The sequence below is a fragment of the Ambystoma mexicanum genome, chromosome 7p (assembly GCF_040938575.1).
Source record: "Ambystoma mexicanum isolate Mex_15411 chromosome 7p, UKY_AmexF1_1, whole genome shotgun sequence".
NCBI lineage: Eukaryota > Metazoa > Chordata > Amphibia > Caudata > Ambystomatidae > Ambystoma > Ambystoma mexicanum.
In genome coordinates, this window is record NC_090939.1 from 730,767,663 (window position 1) to 730,792,116 (window position 24,454).

A 24,454-nucleotide genomic window follows, 5' to 3' on the forward strand; every position below is an offset into this window, starting at 1 on the left:
TGTCAGAGAGGTCTGAATGTCCCAAAAACATTTGCAGCCTGAAAGTGGCACTAACCCACATCCCAGACCACTGAAATTCCCAAAAATATTTTTGGCACAAAAAATGCATCCTACAACCCTGAAAGATCAGAAAATGTTGGCATCTCAAAAAAAGGACTTAAAATGCATCTTAAGCCTACAAAAATGTTGAAAACTTTGAAGGTCCAAAAAAGGGGTTTACAGGCATCCTAGACCCCTTAAGTCCAGAAAATGTTGGTGGGCCAAAATCTGTGTCAGAGAGCTCTGAATGCCCCAAAAACATTTGCAGAGTGAAACGGGCATTAACCCGCATCCTAGACCACTGAAATTCCCAAAAATATTTTTGGCATGAAAAATGCATCCTACACCCCTGAAAGCTCAGAATATGTTAGCAGCCCAAAAAAGGCCTTAAAATGAATTTTAGGCCTGCAAAAATGTTGAAAGCTTTGAAGGACCAAAAAAGGGGTTTACAGGCATCCTAGACCCACTAAAGTCCAGAAAATGGTGGTGGCCCAAAAATGGTGTCAGAGAGCGCTGAATGTCCCAAAAACATTTGCAGCCTGAAAGGGGCATTAACCCGCATCCTAGACCACTGAAACTCCAAAAAATATTTTTGGCACGAACAATGTAACCTATACCCCTGAAGCTCAGAATATGTTAGCAGCCCAAAAAAGTCCTTAAAATGCATTTTACGCCTGCAAAAATTTTGAAAACTTTGGAGGCCCAAAAATGGGGTTTACAGGCATCCTAGACCCCCTAAAGTCCAGAAAATGTTTGTGGCCCAAAAACAGTGTCAGAGAGCTCTGAATGTCCCAAACAGATTTGCAGCCTGAAAGGGGCATTAAGTCGCATCCTAGAACACTGAAATTCCCCAAAATATTTTTGCCACAAAAAATGCATCCTACAACCCTGAAAGATCAGAAAATGTTGGCAGCTCAAAAAAAGGACTTAAAATGCTTCTTAGGCCTGCACAAATGTTGAAAACTTTGGAGGCCGAAAAAAGGGGTTTACAGGCATCCTAGACCCCCGAAAGTCCAGAAAATGTTGGTGGGCCAAAATCGGTGTCAGAGAGCTCTGAATGTCCCAAAAACATTTGCAGCCTGAAAGTGGCACTAACCCACATCCCAGACCACTGAAATTCCCAAAAATATTTTTGGCACAAAAAATGCATCCTACAATCCTGAAAGATCAGAAAATGTTGGCATCTCAAAAAAAGGACTTAAAATGCATCTTATGCCTACAAAAATGTTGAAAACTTTGAAGGTCCAAAAAAGGGGTTTACAGGCATCCTAGACCCCCTTAAGTCCAGAAAATGTTGGTGGGCCAAAATCTGTGTCAGAGAGCTCTGAATGCCCCAAAAACATTTGCAGAGTGAAACGGGCATTAACCCGCATCCTAGACCACTGAAATTCCTCAAAAACATTTTTGGCATGAAAAATGCATCCTACACCCCTGAAAGCTCAGAATATGTTAGTAGCCCAAAAAAAGGTCTTAAAATGAATTTTAGTCCTGCAAAAATGTTGAAAACTTTGAAGGACCAAAAAAGGGGTTTGCAGGCATCCTAGACCCCCTAAAGTCCAGAAAATGTTTGTGGCCCAAAAACAGTGTCAGAGAGCCCTGAATGTCCCAAACAGATTTGCAGCCTGAAAGGGGCATTAAGTCGCATCCTAGACCACTGAAATTCCCCAAAATATTTTTGCCACAAAAAATGCATCCTACAACCCTGAAAGATCAGAAAATGTTTGCAGTTCAAAAAAAGGACTTAAAATGCTTCTTAGGCTTGCAAAAATGTTGAAAACTTTGGAGGTAGAAAAAAGGGGTTTACAGGCATCCTAGACCCCCGAAAGTCCAGAAAATGTTGGTGGGCCAAAATCGGTGTCAGAGAGGTCTGAATGTCCCAAAAACATTTGCAGCCTGAAAGTGGCACTAACCCACATCCCAGACCACTGAAATTCCCAAAAATATTTTTTGCACAAAAAATGCATCCTACACCCCTGAAAGCTCAGAATATGTTAGCAGCCAAAAAAAAAGGCCTTAAAATGCATTTTAGGCCTGTAAAAATGTTGAAAACTTTGAAGGACCAAAAAAGGGGTTTACAGGCATCCTAGACCCCCTAAAGTCCAGAAAATGTTGGTGGCTCAAAAATGGTGTCAGAGAGCCTTGAATGTCCCAAAAACATTTGCAGCCTGAAAGGGGCATTAACCCGCATCCTAGACCACTGAAATGCCCAAAAATATTTTTGGCACAAAAAATGCATACTACACCCCTGAAAGTTCTGAAAATGTTAGCAGCCCAAAAATGCCTTAAAATGCATTTTAGGCCTGCAAAAATGTTGAAAACTTTGAAGGACCAAAAAAGGGGTTTACAGGCATCCTAGACCCCCTAAATTCCAGAAAATGTTGGTGGGGCCAAAAATGGTGTCAGAGAGCCTTGAATGTCCCAAAAACATTTGCAGCCTGAAAGGGGCATTAACCCGCATCCTAGACCTCTGACATTTCCAAAAATATTTTTCGCACAAAAAATGAATACTACACCCATGAAGCTCAGAATATGTTAGCAGCCCAAAAAAGATATTAAAATGCATTTTAGGCCTGCAAACATGTTGAAAACTTTGGAGGCCGAAAAAAGGGGTTTAGAGGCATCCTAGACCCCCTAAAGTCCAGAAAATGTTGGTGGGCCAAAATCTGTGTCAGAGAGCTCTGAATGTCCCAAAAACATTTGCAGCCTCAAAGCGGCATTAACCCGCATCCTAGACCACTGAAATTCCCAAAAATATTTTTGGCACGAAAAATGCATCCTACACCCATGAAGCTCAGAATATGTTAGCAGCCCAAAAAAGGCCTTCAAATGCATTTTAGGCCTGCAAAAATGTTGAAAACTTTGGAGGCCCAAAAAAGGGGTTTACAGGCATCCTAGACCCCCTAAAGTCCAGAAAATGTTGGTGGGCCAAAATCGGTCAGAGAGCTCTGAATGTCCCAAAAACATTTGCAGCCTCAAAGCGGCATTAACCCGCATCCTAGACCACTGAAATTCCCAAAAATATTTTTGGCACGAAAAATGCATCCTACACCCATGAAGCTCAGAATATGTTAGCAGCCCAAAAAAGGCCTTAACATGCATTTTATTCCTGCAAAAATATTGAAAACTTTGAAGGACCAAAAAAGGGGTTTACAGGCATCCTAGACCCCCTAAAGTCCAGAAAATGTTGGTGGCTCAAAAATGGTGTCAGAGAGCTCTAAATTCCCAAAAACATTTGCAGCCTGAAAGGGGCATTAACCCACATTCTAGACCACTGAAATTTCCAAAAATATGTTTTGCACGAAAAATGCATCCTAAACCCCTGAAGCTCAGAATATGTTAGCAGCCCAAAAAAGGCCTTAACATGCATTTTATTCCTGCAAAAATATTGAAAACTTTGAAGGACCAAAAAAGGGGTTTACAGGCATCCTAGACCCCCTAAAGTCCAGAAAATGTTGGTGGCCCAAAAATGGTGTCAGAGAGCCCTGAATGTCCCAAAAATATTTGCAGCCTGAAAGGGGCATTAACCCGCATCCTAGACCACTGAAATTCCTAAAAATATTTTTGGCACGAAAAATGCATCCTACACCCCTGAAAGCTCAGAATATGTTAGCAGCCCAAAAAAGGCCTTCAAATGCATTTTAGGCCTGCAAAAATGTTGAAAACTTTGAAGGACCAAAAAAGGGGTTACAGGCATCCTAGACCCACTAAAGTCCAGAAAATGGTGGTGGCCCAAAAATGGTGTCGGAGAGCCCTGAATGTTCCAAAAACATTTGCAGAGTGAAACGGGCATTAACCGGCATCCTAGACTGCTGAAATTCCCAAAAATATTTTGGCACAAAAAATGCATACTACACCCCTCAAAGTTTTGAAAATGTTAGCAGCCCAGAAAAGGCCTTAAAGTGCATCTTAGGCCTGCAAAAATGTAGAAAACTTTGGAGGTGGAAAAAAGGGGTTTAGAGGCATCCTAGACCCCCTAAAGTCCAGAAAATGTTCGTGGGCCAAAATCTGTGTCAGAGAGCTCTGAATGTCCCAAAAACATTTGCAGCCTGAAAGTGGCACTAACCCACATCCCAGACCACTGAAATTCCCAAAAATATTTTTAGCACAGAAAATGCATCCTACAACCCTGAAAGATCAGAAAATGTTGGCATCTCAAAAAAAGGCCTTAAAATGCATTTTAGGCTTGCAAAATTGTTGAAAACTTTGGAGGTAGAAAAAAGGGGTTCACAGGCATCCTAGACCCCCGAAAGTCCAGAAAATATTGGTGGGCCAAAATCGGTGTCAGAGAGGTCTGAATGTCCCAAAAACATTTGCAGCCTGAAAGTGGCACTAACCCACATCCCAGACCACTGAAATTCCCAAAAATATTTTTGGCACAAAAAATGCATCCTACAACCCTGAAAGATCAGAAAATGTTGGCATCTCAAAAAAAGGACTTAAAATGCATCTTAAGCCTACAAAAAATGTTGAAAACTTTGAAGGTCCAAAAAAGGGGTTTACAGGCATCCTAGACCCCTTAAGTCCAGAAAATGTTGGTGGGCCAAAATCTGTGTCAGAGAGCTCTGAATGCCCCAAAAACATTTGCAGAGTGAAACGGGCATTAACCCGCATCCTAGACCACTGAAATTCCCAAAAATATTTTTGGCATGAAAAATGCATCCTACACCCCTGAAAGCTCAGAATATGTTAGCAGCCCAAAAAAGGCCTTAAAATGAATTTTAGGCCTGCAAAAATGTTGAAAACTTTGAAGGACCAAAAAAGGGGTTTACAGGCATCCTAGACCCACTAAAGTCCAGAAAATGGTGGTGGCCCAAAAATGGTGTCAGAGAGCGCTGAATGTCCCAAAAACATTTGCAGCCTGAAAGGGGCATTAACCCGCATCCTAGACCACTGAAACTCCAAAAAATATTTTTGGCACGAACAATGTAACCTATACCCCTGAAGCTCAGAATATGTTAGCAGCCCAAAAAAGTCCTTAAAATGCATTTTACGCCTGCAAAAATTTTGAAAACTTTGGAGGCCCAAAAATGGGGTTTACAGGCATCCTAGACCCCCTAAAGTCCAGAAAATGTTTGTGGCCCAAAAACAGTGTCAGAGAGCTCTGAATGTCCCAAACAGATTTGCAGCCTGAAAGGGGCATTAAGTCGCATCCTAGAACACTGAAATTCCCCAAAATATTTTTGCCACAAAAAATGCATCCTACAACCCTGAAAGATCAGAAAATGTTGGCAGCTCAAAAAAAGGACTTAAAATGCTTCTTAGGCCTGCACAAATGTTGAAAACTTTGGAGGCCGAAAAAAGGGGTTTACAGGCATCCTAGACCCCCGAAAGTCCAGAAAATGTTGGTGGGCCAAAATCGGTGTCAGAGAGCTCTGAATGTCCCAAAAACATTTGCAGCCTGAAAGTGGCACTAACCCACATCCCAGACCACTGAAATTCCCAAAAATATTTTTGGCACAAAAAATGCATCCTACAATCCTGAAAGATCAGAAAATGTTGGCATCTCAAAAAAAGGACTTAAAATGCATCTTATGCCTACAAAAATGTTGAAAACTTTGAAGGTCCAAAAAAGGGGTTTACAGGCATCCTAGACCCCCTTAAGTCCAGAAAATGTTGGTGGGCCAAAATCTGTGTCAGAGAGCTCTGAATGCCCCAAAAACATTTGCAGAGTGAAACGGGCATTAACCCGCATCCTAGACCACTGAAATTCCCAAAAATATTTTTGGCATGCAAAATGCATCCTACACCCCTGAAAGCTCAGAATATGTTAGTAGCCCAAAAAAAGGTCTTAAAATGTGAATTTTAGTCCTGCAAAAATGTTGAAAACTTTGAAGGACCAAAAAAGGGGTTTGCAGGCATCCTAGACCCCCTAAAGTCCAGAAAATGTTTGTGGCCCAAAAACAGTGTCAGAGAGCCCTGAATGTCCCAAACAGATTTGCAGCCTGAAAGGGGCATTAAGTCGCATCCTAGACCACTGAAATTCCCCAAAATATTTTTGCCACAAAAAATGCATCCTACAACCCTGAAAGATCAGAAAATGTTTGCAGTTCAAAAAAAGGACTTAAAATGCTTCTTAGGCTTGCAAAAATGTTGAAAACTTTGGAGGTAGAAAAAAGGGGTTTACAGGCATCCTAGACCCCCGAAAGTCCAGAAAATGTTGGTGGGCCAAAATCGGTGTCAGAGAGGTCTGAATGTCCCAAAAACATTTGCAGCCTGAAAGTGGCACTAACCCACATCCCAGACCACTGAAATTCCCAAAAATATTTTTTGCACAAAAAATGCATCCTACAACCCTGAAAGATCAGAAAATGTTGGCATCTCAAAAAAAGGACTTAAAATGCATCTTAAGCCTACAAAAATGTTGAAAACTTTGAAGGTCCAAAAAAGGGGTTTACAGGCATCCTAGACCCCCTTAAGTCCAGAGAATGTTGGTGGGCCAAAATCTGTGTCAGAGATCCCTGAATGTCCCAAAAATATTTGCAGCCTGAAAGGGGCATTAACCCGCATCCTAGACCACTGAAATTCCCAAAAATATTTTTGGCATGAAAAATGCATCCTACACCCCTGAAAGCTCAGAATATGTTAGCAGCCAAAATAAAAGGCCTTAAAATGCATTTTAGGCCTGTAAAAATGTTGAAAACTTTGAAGGACCAAAAAAGGGGTTTACAGGCATCCTAGACCCCCTAAATTCCAGAAAATGTTGGTGGGGCCAAAAATGGTGTCAGAGAGCCTTGAATGTCCCAAAAACATTTGCAGCCTGAAAGGGGCATTAACCCGCATCCTAGACCTCTGACATTTCCAAAAATATTTTTCGCACAAAAAATGAATACTACACCCATGAAGCTCAGAATATGTTAGCAGCCCAAAAAAGATATTAAAATGCATTTTAGGCCTGCAAACATGTTGAAAACTTTGGAGGCCGAAAAAAGGGGTTTAGAGGCATCCTAGACCCCCTAAAGTCCAGAAAATGTTGGTGGGCCAAAATCTGTGTCAGAGAGCTCTGAATGTCCCAAAAACATTTGCAGCCTCAAAGCGGCATTAACCCGCATCCTAGACCACTGAAATTCCCAAAAATATTTTTGGCACGAAAAATGCATCCTACACCCATGAAGCTCAGAATATGTTAGCAGCCCAAAAAAGGCCTTTAAATGCATTTTAGGCCTGCAAAAATGTTGAAAACTTTGGAGGCCCAAAAAAGGGGTTTACAGGCATCCTAGACCCCCTAAAGTCCAGAAAATGTTGGTGGGCCAAAATCGGTCAGAGAGCTCTGAATGTCCCAAAAACATTTGCAGCCTGAAAGGGGCATTAAGCCGCATCCTAGACCACTGAAATTCCCCAAAATATTTTTGGCATGAAAAATGCAACCTATACCCCTGAAGCTCAGAATATGTTAGCAGCCCAATTAAGGCCTTAAAATGCATTTTAGGCCTGCAAAAATGTTGAAAACTTTGAAGGACCAAAAAAGGGGTTTACAGGCATCCTAGACCCACTAAAGTCCAGAAAATGGTGGTGGCCCAAAAATGGTGTCAGAGAGCCCTGAATGTTCCAAAAACATTTGCAGTGTGAAACGGGCATTAACCAGCATCATAGACTACTGAAATGCCCAAAAATATTTTTGGCACAAAAAATGCATACTACACCCCTGAAAGTTCTGAAAATGTTAGCAGCCCAAAAATGTCTTAAAATGCATTTTAGGCCTGCAAAAATGTTGAAAACTTTGGAGGTGGAAAAAAGGAGTTTAGAGGCATCCTAGACCCCCTAAAGTCCAGAAAATGTTGGTGGGCCAAAATATATGTCAGAGAGCTCTGAATGTCCCAAAAACATGTGCAGCCTGAAAGGGGCATTAACCCGCATCCTAGACCACTGAAATTTCCAAAAAATATTTTTTGCACGAAAAATGCATCCTACACCCCTGAAGCTCAGAATATGTTAGCAGCCCAAGAAAGGCCTTAACATGCATTTTAGGCCTGCAAAAATGTTGAAAACATTGGAGGCCCAAAAAAGGGGTTTACAGGCATCCTAGACCCCCTAAAGTCCAGAAAATGTTGGTGGGCCAATATCGGTCAGAGAGCTCTGAATGTCCCAAAAGCATTTGCAGCCTGAAAGGGGCATTAAGCCGCATCCTAGACCACTGAAATTCCCCAAAATATTTTTGGCACGAAAAATGCATCCTACACCCATGAAGCTCAGAATATGTTAGCAGCCCAAAAAAGGCCTTAAAATGCATTTTAGGCCTGTAAAAATGTTGAAAACTTTGAAGGACCAAAAAAGGGGTTTACAGGCATCCTCGACCCCCTAAAGTCCAGAAAATGTTGGTGGCCCAAAAATGGTGTCAGAGAGCCTTGAATGTCCCAAAAACATTTGCAGCCTGAAAGGGGCATTAACCCGCATCCTAGACCACTGAAATTCCCAAAAATATTTTTGCCACAAAAAATGCATCCTACAACCCTGAAAGATCAGAAAATGTTGGCAGCTCAAAAAAAGGACTTAAAATGCTTCTTAGGCCTGCACAAATGTTGAACACTTTGGAGGCCGAAAAAAGGGGTTTACAGGCATCCTAGACCCCCTAAAGTCCAGAAAATGTTGGTGGGCCAAAATCGGTGTCAGAGAGCTCTGAATGTCCCAAAAACATTTGCAGCCTGAAAGTGGCACTAACCCACATCCCAGACCACTGAAATTCCTAAAAATATTTTTGGCACAAAAAATGCATCCTACAACCCTGAAAGATCAGAAAATGTTGGCATCTCAAAAAAAAAGACTTAAAATGCATCTTAAGCCTACAAAAATGTTGAAAACTTTGAAGGTCCAAAAAAGGGGTTTACAGGCATCCTAGACCCCGAAAGTCCAGAAAATGTTGGTGGGCCAAAATCTGTGTCAGAGAGCTCTGAATGCCCCAAAAACATTTGCAGAGTGAAATGGGCATTAACCCGCATCCTAGACCACTGAAATTCCCAAAAATATTTTTGGCATGAAAAATGCATCCTACACCCCTGAAAGCTCAGAATATGTTAGCAGCCCAAAAAAGGCCTTAAAATGCATTTTAGGCCTGCAAAAATGTTGAAAACTTTGGAGGCCCAAAAAAGGGGTTACAGGTATCCTAGACCCCCTAAAGTCCAGAAAATGATTGTGGCTAAAAAATGGTGTCAGAGAGCCCTAAATTCCCAAAAACATTTGCAGCCTGAAAGGGGCATTAACCCGCATCCTAGACCACTGAAATGCCCAAAAATATTTTTGGCACAAAAAATGCATACTACACCCCTGAAAGTTCTGAAAATGTTAGCAGCCAAAAAAAGGCCTTAACATGCATTTTAGGCCTGCAAAAATATTGAAAACTTTGAAGGACCAAAAAAGGTGTTTACAGGCATCCTAGACCCCCTAAAGTCCAGAAAATGTTGGTGGCCCAAAAATGGTGTCAGAGAGCCCTGAATGTCCCAAAAATATTTGCAGCCTGAAAGGGGCATTAACCCGCATCCTAGACCACTGAAATTCCCAAAAATATTTTTGGCACGAAAAATGCATCCTACACCCCTGAAAGCTCAGAATATGTTAGCAGCCCAAAAAAGGCCTTCAAATGCATTTTAGGCCTGCAAAAATGTTGAAAACTTTGGAGGCCCAAAAAAGGGGTTTACAGGCATCCTAGACCCCCTAAAGTCCAGAAAATGTTGGTGGGCCAAAATCGGTCAGAGAGCTCTGAATGTCCCAAAAACATTTGCAGCCTGAAAGGGGCATTAAGCCGCATCCTAGACCACTGAAATTCCCCAAAATATTTTTGGCATGAAAAATGCAACCTATACCCCGGAAGCTCAGAATATGTTAGCAGCCCAATTAAGGCCTTAAAATGCATTTTAGGCCTGCAAAAATGTTGAAAACTTTGAAGGACCAAAAAAGGGGTTTACAGGCACCCTCAACCCACTAAAGTCCAGAAAATGGTGGTGGCCCAAAAATGGTGTCAGAGAGCCCTGAATGTCCCAAAAACATTTGCAGAGTGAAACGGGCATTAACCGGCATCCTAGACTACTGAAAGTCCCAAAAATATTTTTGGCACAAAAAATGCATACTACACCCCTGAAAGTTCTGAAAATGTTAGCAGCCCAAAAAAGGCCTTAAAGTGCATCTTAGGCCTGCAAAAATGTAGAAAACTTTGAAGGACCAAAAAAGGGGTTTACAGGCATCCTAGACCCCCTAAGGTCCAGAAAATGTTGGTGGCCCAAAAATGGTGTCAGAAAGTCCTGAATGTCCCAAAAACATTTGCAGCCTGAAAGAGGCAATAACCCGCATTCTAGACCACTGAAATTCCCAAAAATATTTTTGGCACGAAAAATGTATTCTACACCCCTGAAAGCTCAGAATATTTTAGCAGCCCAAAAAAGGCCTTAAAATGCATTTTAGGCCTGCAAAAATGTTGAAAACTTTGGAGACCCAAAAAAGAGTTTACAGGCATCCTAGACCCCCTAAAGTCCAGAAAATGGTTGTGGCCCAAAAATGGTGTCAGAGAGCTCTGAATGTCCCAAAAACATTTGCAGCCTGAAAGGGGCATTAAGCCGCATTCTAGACCACTGAAATTCCCCAAGATATTTTTGGCATGAAAAATGCAACCTATACCCCTGAAGCTCAGAATATGTTAGCAGCCCAAAAAAGGCCTTAAAATGCATTTTAGGCCTGCAAAAATGTTGAAAACTTTGGAGGCCCAAAAAAGGGGTTACAGGCATCCTAGACCCTCTAAAGTCCAGAAAATGATTGTGGCTCAAAAATGGTGTCAGAGAGCTCTAAATTCCCAAAAACATTTGCAGCCTGAAAGGGGCATTAACCCACATTCTAGACCACTGAAATTTCCAAAAATATGTTTTGCACGAAAAATGCATCCTAAACCCCTGAAGCTCAGAATATGTTAGCAGCCCAAAAAAGGCCTTAACATGCATTTTATTCCTGCAAAAATATTGAAAACTTTGAAGGACCAAAAAAGGGGTTTACAGGCATCCTAGACCCCCTAAAGTCCAGAAAATGTTGGTGGCCCAAAAATTATGTCAGAGAGCCCTGAATGTCCCAAAAATATTTGCAGCCTGAAAGGGGCATTAACCCGCATCCTAGACCACTGAAATTCCTAAAAATATTTTTGGCACGAAAAATGCATCCTACACCCCTGAAAGCTCAGAATATGTTAGCAGCCCAAAAAAGGCCTTCAAATGCATTTTAGGCCTGCAAAAATGTTGAAAACTTTGAAGGACCAAAAAAGGGGTTTACAGGCATCCTAGACCCACTAAAGTCCAGAAAATGTTGGTGGCTCAAAAATGGTGTCAGAGAGCCTTGAATGTCCCAAAAACATTTGCAGCCTGAAAGGGGCATTAACCCGCATCCTAGACCACTGAAATGCCCAAAAATATTTTTGGCACAAAAAATGCATACTACACCCCTGAAAGTTCTGAAAATGTTAGCAGCCCAAAAATGCCTTAAAATGCATTTTAGGCCTGCAAAAATGTTGAAAACTTTGAAGGACCAAAAAAGGGGTTTACAGGCATCCTAGACCCCCTAAATTCCAGAAAATGTTGGTGGGGCCAAAAATGGTGTCAGAGAGCCTTGAATGTCCCAAAAACATTTGCAGCCTGAAAGGGGCATTAACCCGCATCCTAGACCTCTGACATTTCCAAAAATATTTTTCGCACAAAAAATGAATACTACACCCATGAAGCTCAGAATATGTTAGCAGCCCAAAAAAGATATTAAAATGCATTTTAGGCCTGCAAACATGTTGAAAACTTTGGAGGCCGAAAAAAGGGGTTTAGAGGCATCCTAGACCCCCTAAAGTCCAGAAAATGTTGGTGGGCCAAAATCTGTGTCAGAGAGCTCTGAATGTCCCAAAAACATTTGCAGCCTCAAAGCGGCATTAACCCGCATCCTAGACCACTGAAATTCCCAAAAATATTTTTGGCACGAAAAATGCATCCTACACCCATGAAGCTCAGAATATGTTAGCAGCCCAAAAAAGGCCTTCAAATGCATTTTAGGCCTGCAAAAATGTTGAAAACTTTGGAGGCCCAAAAAAGCCCAAAAAAGGGGTTTACAGGCATCCTAGACCCCCTAAAGTCCAGAAAATGTTGGTGGGCCAAAATCGGTCAGAGAGCTCTGAATGTCCCAAAAACATTTGCAGCCTGAAAGGGGCATTAAGCCGCATCCTAGACCACTGAAATTCCCCAAAATATTTTTGGCATGAAAAATGCAACCTATACCCCTGAAGCTCAGAATATGTTAGCAGCCCAATTAAGGCCTTAAAATGCATTTTAGGCCTGCAAAAATGTTGAAAACTTTGAAGGACCAAAAAAGGGGTTTACAGGCATCCTAGACCCACTAAAGTCCAGAAAATGGTGGTGGCCCAAAAATGGTGTCAGAGAGCCCTGAATGTTCCAAAAACATTTGCAGTGTGAAACGGGCATTAACCAGCATCATAGACTACTGAAATGCCCAAAAATATTTTTGGCACAAAAAATGCATACTACACCCCTGAAAGTTCTGAAAATGTTAGCAGCCCAAAAATGCCTTAAAATGCATTTTAGGCCTGCAAAAATGTTGAAAACTTTGGAGGTGGAAAAAAGGAGTTTAGAGGCATCCTAGACCCCCTAAAGTCCAGAAAATGTTGGTGGGCCAAAATATATGTCAGAGAGCTCTGAATGTCCCAAAAACATGTGCAGCCTGAAAGGGGCATTAACCCGCATCCTAGACCACTGAAATTTCCAAAAAATATTTTTTGCACGAAAAATGCATCCTACACCCCTGAAGCTCAGAATATGTTAGCAGCCCAAGAAAGGCCTTAACATGCATTTTAGGCCTGCAAAAATGTTGAAAACATTGGAGGCCCAAAAAAGGGGTTTACAGGCATCCTAGACCCCCTAAAGTCCAGAAAATGTTGGTGGGCCAATATCGGTCAGAGAGCTCTGAATGTCCCAAAAACATTTGCAGCCTGAAAGGGGCATTAAGCCGCATCCTAGACCACTGAAATTCCCCAAAATATTTTTGGCACGAAAAATGCATCCTACACCCATGAAGCTCAGAATATGTTAGCAGCCCAAAAAAGGCCTTAAAATGCATTTTAGGCCTGTAAAAATGTTGAAAACTTTGAAGGACCAAAAAAGGGGTTTACAGGCATCCTCGACCCCCTAAAGTCCAGAAAATGTTGGTGGCCCAAAAATGGTGTCAGAGAGCCTTGAATGTCCCAAAAACATTTGCAGCCTGAAAGGGGCATTAACCCGCATCCTAGACCACTGAAATTCCCAAAAATATTTTTGCCACAAAAAATGCATCCTACAACCCTGAAAGATCAGAAAATGTTGGCAGCTCAAAAAAAGGACTTAAAATGCTTCTTAGGCCTGCACAAATGTTGAACACTTTGGAGGCCGAAAAAAGGGGTTTACAGGCATCCTAGACCCCCTAAAGTCCAGAAAATGGTTGTGGCCCAAAAATGGTGTCAGAGAGCTCTGAATGTCCCAAAAACATTTGCAGCCTGAAAGGGGCATTAAGCCGCATTCTAGACCACTGAAATTCCCCAAGATATTTTTGGCATGAAAAATGCAACCTATACCCCTGAAGCTCAGAATATGTTAGCAGCCCAAAAAAAGGCCTTAAAATGCATTTTAGGCCTGCAAAAATGTTGAAAACTTTGGAGGCCCAAAAAAGGGGTTACAGGCATCCTAGACCCTCTAAAGTCCAGAAAATGATTGTGGCTCAAAAATGGTGTCAGAGAGCTCTAAATTCCCAAAAACATTTGCAGCCTGAAAGGGGCATTAACCCGCATCCTAGACCACTGAAATTCCTAAAAATATTTTTGGCACGAAAAATGCATCCTACACCCCTGAAAGCTCAGAATATGTTAGCAGCCCAAAAAAGGCCTTCAAATGCATTTTAGGCCTGCAAAAATGTTGAAAACTTTGAAGGACCAAAAAAGGGGTTTACAGGCATACTAGACCCACTAAAGTCCAGAAAATGGTGGTGGCCCAAAAATGGTGTCGGAGAGCCCTGAATGTTCCAAAAACATTTGCAGAGTGAAACGGGCATTAACCGGCATCCTAGACTGCTGAAATTCCCAAAAATATTTTTGGCACAAAAAATGCATCCTACAACCCTGAAAGATCAGAAAATGTTGGCATCTCAAAAAAAGGCCTTAAAATGCATTTTAGGCTTGCAAAATTGTTGAAAACTTTGGAGGTAGAAAAAAGGGGTTCACAGGCATCCTAGACCCCCGAAAGTCCAGAAAATATTGGTGGGCCAAAATCGGTGTCAGAGAGGTCTGAATGTCCCAAAAACATTTGCAGCCTGAAAGTGGCACTAACCCACATCCCAGACCACTGAAATTCCCAAAAATATTTTTGGCACAAAAAATGCATCCTACAACCCTGAAAGATCAGAAAATGTTGGCATCTCAAAAAAAGGACTTAAAATGCATCTTAAGCCTACAAAAATGTTGAAAACTTTGAAGGTCCAAAAAAGGGGTTTACAGGCATCCTAGACCCCTTAAGTCCAGAAAATGTTGGTGGGCCAAAATCTGTGTCAGAGAGCTCTGAATGCCCCAAAAACATTTGCAGAGTGAAACGGGCATTAACCCGCATCCTAGACCACTGAAATTCCCAAAAATATTTTTGGCATGAAAAATGCATCCTACACCCCTGAAAGCTCAGAATATGTTAGCAGCCCAAAAAAGGCCTTAAAATGAATTTTAGGCCTGCAAAAATGTTGAAAACTTTGAAGGACCAAAAAAGGGGTTTACAGGCATCCTAGACCCACTAAAGTCCAGAAAATGGTGGTGGCCCAAAAATGGTGTCAGAGAGCGCTGAATGTCCCAAAAACATTTGCAGCCTGAAAGGGGCATTAACCCGCATCCTAGACCACTGAAACTCCAAAAAATATTTTTGGCACGAACAATGTAACCTATACCCCTGAAGCTCAGAATATGTTAGCAGCCCAAAAAAGTCCTTAAAATGCATTTTACGCCTGCAAAAATTTTGAAAACTTTGGAGGCCCAAAAATGGGGTTTACAGGCATCCTAGACGCCCTAAAGTCCAGAAAATGTTTGTGGCCCAAAAACAGTGTCAGAGAGCTCTGAATGTCCCAAACAGATTTGCAGCCTGAAAGGGGCATTAAGTCGCATCCTAGAACACTGAAATTCCCCAAAATATTTTTGCCACAAAAAATGCATCCTACAACCCTGAAAGATCAGAAAATGTTGGCAGCTCAAAAAAAGGACTTAAAATGCTTCTTAGGCCTGCACAAATGTTGAAAACTTTGGAGGCCGAAAAAAGGGGTTTACAGGCATCCTAGACCCCCGAAAGTCCAGAAAATGTTGGTGGGCCAAAATCGGTGTCAGAGAGCTCTGAATGTCCCAAAAACATTTGCAGCCTGAAAGTGGCACTAACCCACATCCCAGACCACTGAAATTCCCAAAAATATTTTTGGCACAAAAAATGCATCCTACAATCCTGAAATATCAGAAAATGTTGGCATCTCAAAAAAAGGACTTAAAATGCATCTTATGCCTACAAAAATGTTGAAAACTTTGAAGGTCCAAAAAAGGGGTTTACAGGCATCCTAGACCCCCTTAAGTCCAGAAAATGTTGGTGGGCCAAAATCTGTGTCAGAGAGCTCTGAATGCCCCAAAAACATTTGCAGAGTGAAACGGGCATTAACCCGCATCCTAGACCACTGAAATTCCCAAAAATATTTTTGGCATGAAAAATGCATCCTACACCCCTGAAAGCTCAGAATATGTTAGTAGCCCAAAAAAAGGTCTTAAAATGAATTTTAGTCCTGCAAAAATGTTGAAAACTTTGAAGGACCAAAAAAGGGGTTTGCAGGCATCCTAGACCCCCTAAAGTCCAGAAAATGTTTGTGGCCCAAAAACAGTGTCAGAGAGCCCTGAATGTCCCAAACAGATTTGCAGCCTGAAAGGGGCATTAAGTCGCATCCTAGACCACTGAAATTCCCCAAAATATTTTTGCCACAAAAAATGCATCCTACAACCCTGAAAGATCAGAAAATGTTTGCAGTTCAAAAAAAGGACTTAAAATGCTTCTTAGGCTTGCAAAAATGTTGAAAACTTTGGAGGTAGAAAAAAGGGGTTTACAGGCATCCTAGACCCCCGAAAGTCCAGAAAATGTTGGTGGGCCAAAATCGGTGTCAGAGAGGTCTGAATGTCCCAAAAACATTTGCAGCCTGAAAGTGGCACTAACCCACATCCCAGACCACTGAAATTCCCAAAAATATTTTTTGCACAAAAAATGCATCCTACAACCCTGAAAGATCAGAAAATGTTGGCATCTCAAAAAAAGGACTTAAAATGCATCTTAAGCCTACAAAAATGTTGAAAACTTTGAAGGTCCAAAAAAGGGGTTTACAGGCATCCTAGACCCCCTTAAGTCCAGAAAATGTTGGTGGGCCAAAATCTGTGTCAGAGAGCCCTGAATGTCCCAAAAATATTTGCAGCCTGAAAGGGGCATTAACCCGCATCCTAGACCACTGAAATTCCCAAAAATATTTTTGGCATGAAAAATGCATACTACACCCCTGAAAGTTCTGAAAATGTTAGCAGCCCAAAAATGCCTTAAAATGCATTTTAGGCCTGCAAAAATGTTGAAAACTTTGAAGGACCAAAAAAGGGGTTTACAGGCATCCTAGACCCCCTAAAGTCCAGAAAATGTTGGTGGCTCAAAAATGGTGTCAGAGAGCCTTGAATGTCCCAAAAACATTTGCAGCCTGAAAGGGGCATTAACCCGCATCCTAGACCTCTGACATTTCCAAAAATATTTTTCGCACAAAAAATGAATACTACACCCATGAAGCTCAGAATATGTTAGCAGCCCAAAAAAGATATTAAAATGCATTTTAGGCCTGCAAACATGTTGAAAACTTTGGAGGCCGAAAAAAGGGGTTTAGAGGCATCCTAGACCCCCTAAAGTCCAGAAAATGTTGGTGGGCCAAAATCTGTGTCAGAGAGCTCTGAATGTCCCAAAAACATTTGCAGCCTCAAAGCGGCATTAACCCGCATCCTAGACCACTGAAATTCCCAAAAATATTTTTGGCACGAAAAATGCATCCTACACCCATGAAGCTCAGAATATGTTAGCAGCCCAAAAAAGGCCTTCAAATGCATTTTAGGCCTGCAAAAATGTTGAAAACTTTGGAGGCCCAAAAAAGGGGTTTACAGGCATCCTAGACCCCCTAAAGTCCAGAAAATGTTGGTGGGCCAAAATCGGTCAGAGAGCTCTGAATGTCCCAAAAACATTTGCAGCCTGAAAGGGGCATTAAGCCGCATCCTAGACCACTGAAATTCCCCAAAATATTTTTGGCATGAAAAATGCAACCTATACCCCTGAAGCTCAGAATATGTTAGCAGCCCAATTAAGGCCTTAAAATGCATTTTAGGCCTGCAAAAATGTTGAAAACTTTGAAGGACCAAAAAAGGGGTTTACAGGCATCCTAGACCCACTTAAGTCCAGAAAATGGTGGTGGCCCAAAAATGGTGTCAGAGAGCCCTGAATGTTCCAAAAACATTTGCAGTGTGAAACGGGCATTAACCAGCATCATAGACTACTGAAATGCCCAAAAATATTTTTGGCACAAAAAATGCATACTACACCCCTGAAAGTTCTGAAAATGTTAGCACCCCAAAAATGCCTTAAAATGCATTTTAGGCCTGCAAAAATGTTGAAAACTTTGGAGGTGGAAAAAAGGAGTTTAGAGGCATCCTAGACCCCCTAAAGTCCAGAAAATGTTGGTGGGCCAAAATATATGTCAGAGAGCTCTGAATGTCCCAAAAACATGTGCAGCCTGAAAGGGGCATTAACCCGCATCCTAGACCACTGAAATTTCCAAAAAATATTTTTTGCACGAAAAATGCATCCTACACCCCTGAAGCTCAGAATATGTTAGCAGCCCAAGAAAGGCCTTAACATGCATTTTAGGCCTGCAAAAATGTTGAAAACATTGGAGGCCCAAAAAAGGGGTTTACAGGCATCCTAGACCCCCTAAAGTCCAGAAAATGTTGGTGGGCCAATATCGGTCAGAGAGCTCTGAATGTCCCAAAAACATTTGCAGCCTGAAAGGGGCATTAAGCCGCATCCTAGACCACTGAAATTCCCCAAAATATTTTTGGCACGAAAAATGCATCCTACACCCATGAAGCTCAGAATATGTTAGCAGCCCAAAAAAGGCCTTAAAATGCATTTTAGGCCTGTAAAAATGTTGAAAACTTTGAAGGACCAAAAAAGGGGTTTACAGGCATCCTCGACCCCCTAAAGTCCAGAAAATGTTGGTGGCCCAAAAATGGTGTCAGAGAGCCTTGAATGTCCCAAAAACATTTGCAGCCTGAAAGGGGCATTAACCCGCATCCTAGACCACTGAAATTCCCAAAAATATTTTTGCCACAAAAAATGCATCCTACAACCCTGAAAGATCAGAAAATGTTGGCAGCTCAAAAAAAGGACTTAAAATGCATCTTAAGCCTACAAAAATGTTGAAAACTTTGAAGGTCCAAAAAAGGGGTTTACAGGCATCCTAGACCCCCTTAAGTCCAGAAAATGTTGGTGGGCCAAAATCTGTGTCAGAGAGCCCTGAATGTCCCAAAAATATTTGCAGCCTGAAAGGGGCATTAACCCGCATCCTAGACCACTGAAATTCCCAAAAATATTTTTGGCATGAAAAATGCATACTACACCCCTGAAAGTTCTGAAAATGTTAGCAGCCCAAAAATGCCTTAAAATGCATTTTAGGCCTGCAAAAATGTTGAAAACTTTGAAGGACCAAAAAAGGGGTTTACAGGCATCCTAGACCCCCTAAATTCCAGAAAATGTTGGTGGGGCCAAAAATGGTGTCAGAGAGCCTTGAATGTCCCAAAAACATTTGCAGCCTGAAAGGGGCATTAACCCGCATCCTAGACCTCTGACATTTCCAAAAATATTTTTCGCACAAAAAATGAATACTACACCCATGAAGCTCAGAATATGTTAGCAGCCCAAAAAAGATATTAAAATGCATTTTAGGCCTGCAAACATGTTGAAAACTTTGGAGGCCGAAAAAAGGGGTTTAGAGGCATCCTAGACCCCCTAAAGTCCAGAAAATGTTGGTGGGCCAAAATCTGTGTCAGAGAGCTCTGAATGTCCCAAAAACATTTGCAGCCTCAAAGCGGCATTAACCCGCATCCTAGACCACTGAAATTCCCAAAAATATTTTTGGCACGAAAAATGCATCCTACACCCATGAAGCTCAGAATATGTTAGCAGCCCAAAAAAGGCCTTCAAATGCATTTTAGGCCTGCAAAAATGTTGAAAACTTTGGAGGCCCAAAAAAGGGGTTTACAGGCATCCTAGACCCCCTAAAGTCCAGAAAATGTTGGTGGGCCAAAATCGGTCAGAGAGCTCTGAATGTCCCAAAAACATTTGCAGCCTGAAAGGGGCATTAAGCCGCATCCTAGACCACTGAAATTCCCCAAAATATTTTTGGCATGAAAAATGCAACCTATACCCCTGAAGCTCAGAATATGTTAGCAGCCCAATTAAGGCCTTAAAGTGCATTTTAGGCCTGCAAAAATGTTGAAAACTTTGAAGGACCAAAAAAGGGGTTTACAGGCATCCTAGACCCACTAAAGTCCAGAAAATGGTGGTGGCCCAAAAATGGTGTCAGAGAGCCCTGAATGTTCCAAAAACATTTGCAGTGTGAAACGGGCATTAACCAGCATCATAGACTACTGAAATGCCCAAAAATATTTTTGGCACAAAAAATGCATACTACACCCCTGAAAGTTCTGAAAATGTTAGCAGCCCAAAAATGCCTTAAAATGCATTTTAGGCCTGCAAAAATGTTGAAAACTTTGGAGGTGGAAAAAAGGAGTTTAGAGGCATCCTAGACCCCCTAAAGTCCAGAAAATGTTGGTGGGCCAAAATATATGTCAGAGAGCTCTGAATGTCCCAAAAACATGTGCAGCCTGAAAGGGGCATTAACCCGCATCCTAGACCACTGAAATTTCCAAAAAATATTTTTTGCACGAAAAATGCATCCTACACCCCTGAAGCTCAGAATATGTTAGCAGCCCAAGAAAGGCCTTAACATGCATTTTAGGCCTGCAAAAATGTTGAAAACATTGGAGGCCCAAAAAAGGGGTTTACAGGCATCCTAGACCCCCTAAAGTCCAGAAAATGTTGGTGGGCCAATATCGGTCAGAGAGCTCTGAATGTCCCAAAAACATTTGCAGCCTGAAAGGGGCATTAAGCCGCATCCTAGACCACTGAAATTCCCCAAAATATTTTTGGCACGAAAAATGCATCCTACACCCATGAAGCTCAGAATATGTTAGCAGCCCAAAAAAGGCCTTAAAATGCATTTTAGGCCTGTAAAAATGTTGAAAACTTTGAAGGACCAAAAAAGGGGTTTACAGGCATCCTCGACCCCCTAAAGTCCAGAAAATGTTGGTGGCCCAAAAATGGTGTCAGAGAGCCTTGAATGTCCCAAAAACATTTGCAGCCTGAAAGGGGCATTAACCCGCATCCTAGACCACTGAAATTCCCAAAAATATTTTTGCCACAAAAAATGCATCCTACAACCCTGAAAGATCAGAAAATGTTGGCAGCTCAAAAAAAGGACTTAAAATGCTTCTTAGGCCTGCACAAATGTTGAACACTTTGGAGGCCGAAAAAAGGGGTTTACAGGCATCCTAGACCCCCTAAAGTCCAGAAAATGGTTGTGGCCCAAAAATGGTGTCAGAGAGCTCTGAATGTCCCAAAAACATTTGCAGCCTGAAAGGGGCATTAAGCCGCATTCTAGACCACTGAAATTCCCCAAGATATTTTTGGCATGAAAAATGCAACCTATACCCCTGAAGCTCAGAATATGTTAGCAGCCCAAAAAAGGCCTTAAAATGCATTTTAGGCCTGCAAAAATGTTGAAAACTTTGGAGGCCCAAAAAAGGGGTTACAGGCATCCTAGACCCTCTAAAGTCCAGAAAATGATTGTGGCTCAAAAATGGTGTCAGAGAGCTCTAAATTCCCAAAAACATTTGCAGCCTGAAAGGGGCATTAACCCACATTCTAGACCACTGAAATTTCCAAAAATATGTTTTGCACGAAAAATGCATCCTAAACCCCTGAAGCTCAGAATATGTTAGCAGCCCAAAAAAGGCCTTAACATGCCTTTTATTCCTGCAAAAATATTGAAAACTTTGAAGGACCAAAAAAGGGGTTTACAGGCATCCTAGACCCCCTGAAGTCCAGAAAATGTTGGTGGCCCAAAAATGGTGTCAGAGAGCCCTGAATGTCCCAAAAATATTTGCAGCCTGAAAGGGGCATTAACCCGCATCCTAGACCACTGAAATTCCTAAAAATATTTTTGGCACGAAAAATGCATCCTACACCCCTGAAAGCTCAGAATATGTTAGCAGCCCAAAAAAGGCCTTCAAATGCATTTTAGGCCTGCAAAAATGTTGAAAACTTTGAAGGACCAAAAAAGGGGTTTACAGGCATACTAGACCCACTAAAGTCCAGAAAATGGTGGTGGCCCAAAAATGGTGTCGGAGAGCCCTGAATGTTCCAAAAACATTTGCAGAGTGAAACGGGCATTAACCGGCATCCTAGACTGCTGAAATTCCCAAAAATATTTTTGGCACAAAAAATGCATCCTACAACCCTGAAAGATCAGAAAATGTTGGCATCTCAAAAAAAGGCCTTAAAATGCATTTTAGGCTTGCAAAATTGTTGAAAACTTTGGAGGTAGAAAAAAGGGGTTCACAGGCATCCTAGACCCCCGAAAGTCCAGAAAATATTGGTGGGCCAAAATCGGTGTCAGAGAGGTCTGAATGTCCCAAAAACATTTGCAGCCTGAAAGTGGCACTAACCCACATCCCAGACCACTGAAATTCCCAAAAATATTTTTGGCACAAAAAATGCATCCTACAACCCTGAAAGATCAGAAAATGTTGGCATCTCAAAAAAAGGACTTAAAATGCATCTTAAGCCTACAAAAATGTTGAAAACTTTGAAGGTCCAAAAAAGGGGTTTACAGGCATCCTAGACCCCTTAAGTCCAGAAAATGTTGGTGGGCCAAAATCTGTGTCAGAGAGCTCTGAATGCCCCAAAAACATTTGCAGAGTGAAACGGGCATTAACCCGCATCCTAGACCACTGAAATTCCCAAAAATATTTTTGGCATGAAAAATGCATCCTACACCCCTGAAAGCTCAGAATATGTTAGCAGCCCAAAAAAGGCCTTAAAATGAATTTTAGGCCTGCAAAAATGTTGAAAACTTTGAAGGACCAAAAAAGGGGTTTACAGGCATCCTAGACCCACTAAAGTCCAGAAAATGGTGGTGGCCCAAAAATGGTGTCAGAGAGCGCTGAATGTCCCAAAAACATTTGCAGCCTGAAAGGGGCATTAACCCGCATCCTAGACCACTGAAACTCCAAAAAATATTTTTGGCACGAACAATGTAACCTATACCCCTGAAGCTCAGAATATGTTAGCAGCCCAAAAAAGTCCTTAAAATGCATTTTACGCCTGCAAAAATTTTGAAAACTTTGGAGGCCCAAAAATGGGGTTTACAGGCATCCTAGACCCCCTAAAGTCCAGAAAATGTTTGTGGCCCAAAAACAGTGTCAGAGAGCTCTGAATGTCCCAAACAGATTTGCAGCCTGAAAGGGGCATTAAGTCGCATCCTAGAACACTGAAATTCCCCAAAATATTTTTGCCACAAAAAATGCATCCTACAACCCTGAAAGATCAGAAAATGTTGGCAGCTCAAAAAAAGGACTTAAAATGCTTCTTAGGCCTGCACAAATGTTGAAAACTTTGGAGGCCGAAAAAAGGGGTTTACAGGCATCCTAGACCCCCGAAAGTCCAGAAAATGTTGGTGGGCCAAAATCGGTGTCAGAGAGCTCTGAATGTCCCAAAAACATTTGCAGCCTGAAAGTGGCACTAACCCACATCCCAGACCACTGAAATTCCCAAAAATATTTTTGGCACAAAAAATGCATCCTACAATCCTGAAAGATCAGAAAATGTTGGCATCTCAAAAAAAGGACTTAAAATGCATCTTATGCCTACAAAAATGTTGAAAACTTTGAAGGTCCAAAAAAGGGGTTTACAGGCATCCTAGACCCCCTTAAGTCCAGAAAATGTTGGTGGGCCAAAATCTGTGTCAGAGAGCTCTGAATGCCCCAAAAACATTTGCAGAGTGAAACGGGCATTAACCCGCATCCTAGACCACTGAAATTCCCAAAAATATTTTTGGCATGAAAAATGCATCCTACACCCCTGAAAGCTCAGAATATGTTAGTAGCCCAAAAAAAGGTCTTAAAATGAATTTTAGTCCTGCAAAAATGTTGAAAACTTTGAAGGACCAAAAAAGGGGTTTGCAGGCATCCTAGACCCCCTAAAGTCCAGAAAATGTTTGTGGCCCAAAAACAGTGTCAGAGAGCCCTGAATGTCCCAAACAGATTTGCAGCCTGAAAGGGGCATTAAGTCGCATCCTAGACCACTGAAATTCCCCAAAATATTTTTGCCACAAAAAATGCATCCTACAACCCTGAAAGATCAGAAAATGTTTGCAGTTCAAAAAAAGGACTTAAAATGCATTTTAGGCCTGCAAAAATGTTGAAAACTTTGGAGGCCCAAAAAAGGGGTTTACAGGCATCCTAGACCCCCTAAAGTCCAGAAAATGTTGGTGGGCCAAAATCGGTCAGAGAGCTCTGAATGTCCCAAAAACATTTGCAGCCTGAAAGGGGCATTAAGCCGCATCCTAGACCACTGAAATTCCCCAAAATATTTTTGGCATGAAAAATGCAACCTATACCCCTGAAGCTCAGAATATGTTAGCAGCCCAATTAAGGCCTTAAAATGCATTTTAGGCCTGCAAAAATGTTGAAAACTTTGAAGGACCAAAAAAGGGGTTTACAGGCATCCTAGACCCACTAAAGTCCAGAAAATGGTGGTGGCCCAAAAATGGTGTCAGAGAGCCCTGAATGTTCCAAAAACATTTGCAGTGTGAAACGGGCATTAACCAGCATCATAGACTACTGAAATGCCCAAAAATATTTTTGGCACAAAAAATGCATACTACACCCCTGAAAGTTCTGAAAATGTTAGCAGCCCAAAAATGCCTTAAAATGCATTTTAGGCCTGCAAAAATGTTGAAAACTTTGGAGGTGGAAAAAAGGAGTTTAGAGGCATCCTAGACCCCCTAAAGTCCAGAAAATGTTGGTGGGCCAAAATATATGTCAGAGAGCTCTGAATGTCCCAAAAACATGTGCAGCCTGAAAGGGGCATTAACCCGCATCCTAGACCACTGAAATTTCCAAAAAATATTTTTTGCACGAAAAATGCATCCTACACCCCTGAAGCTCAGAATATGTTAGCAGCCCAAGAAAGGCCTTAACATGCATTTTAGGCCTGCA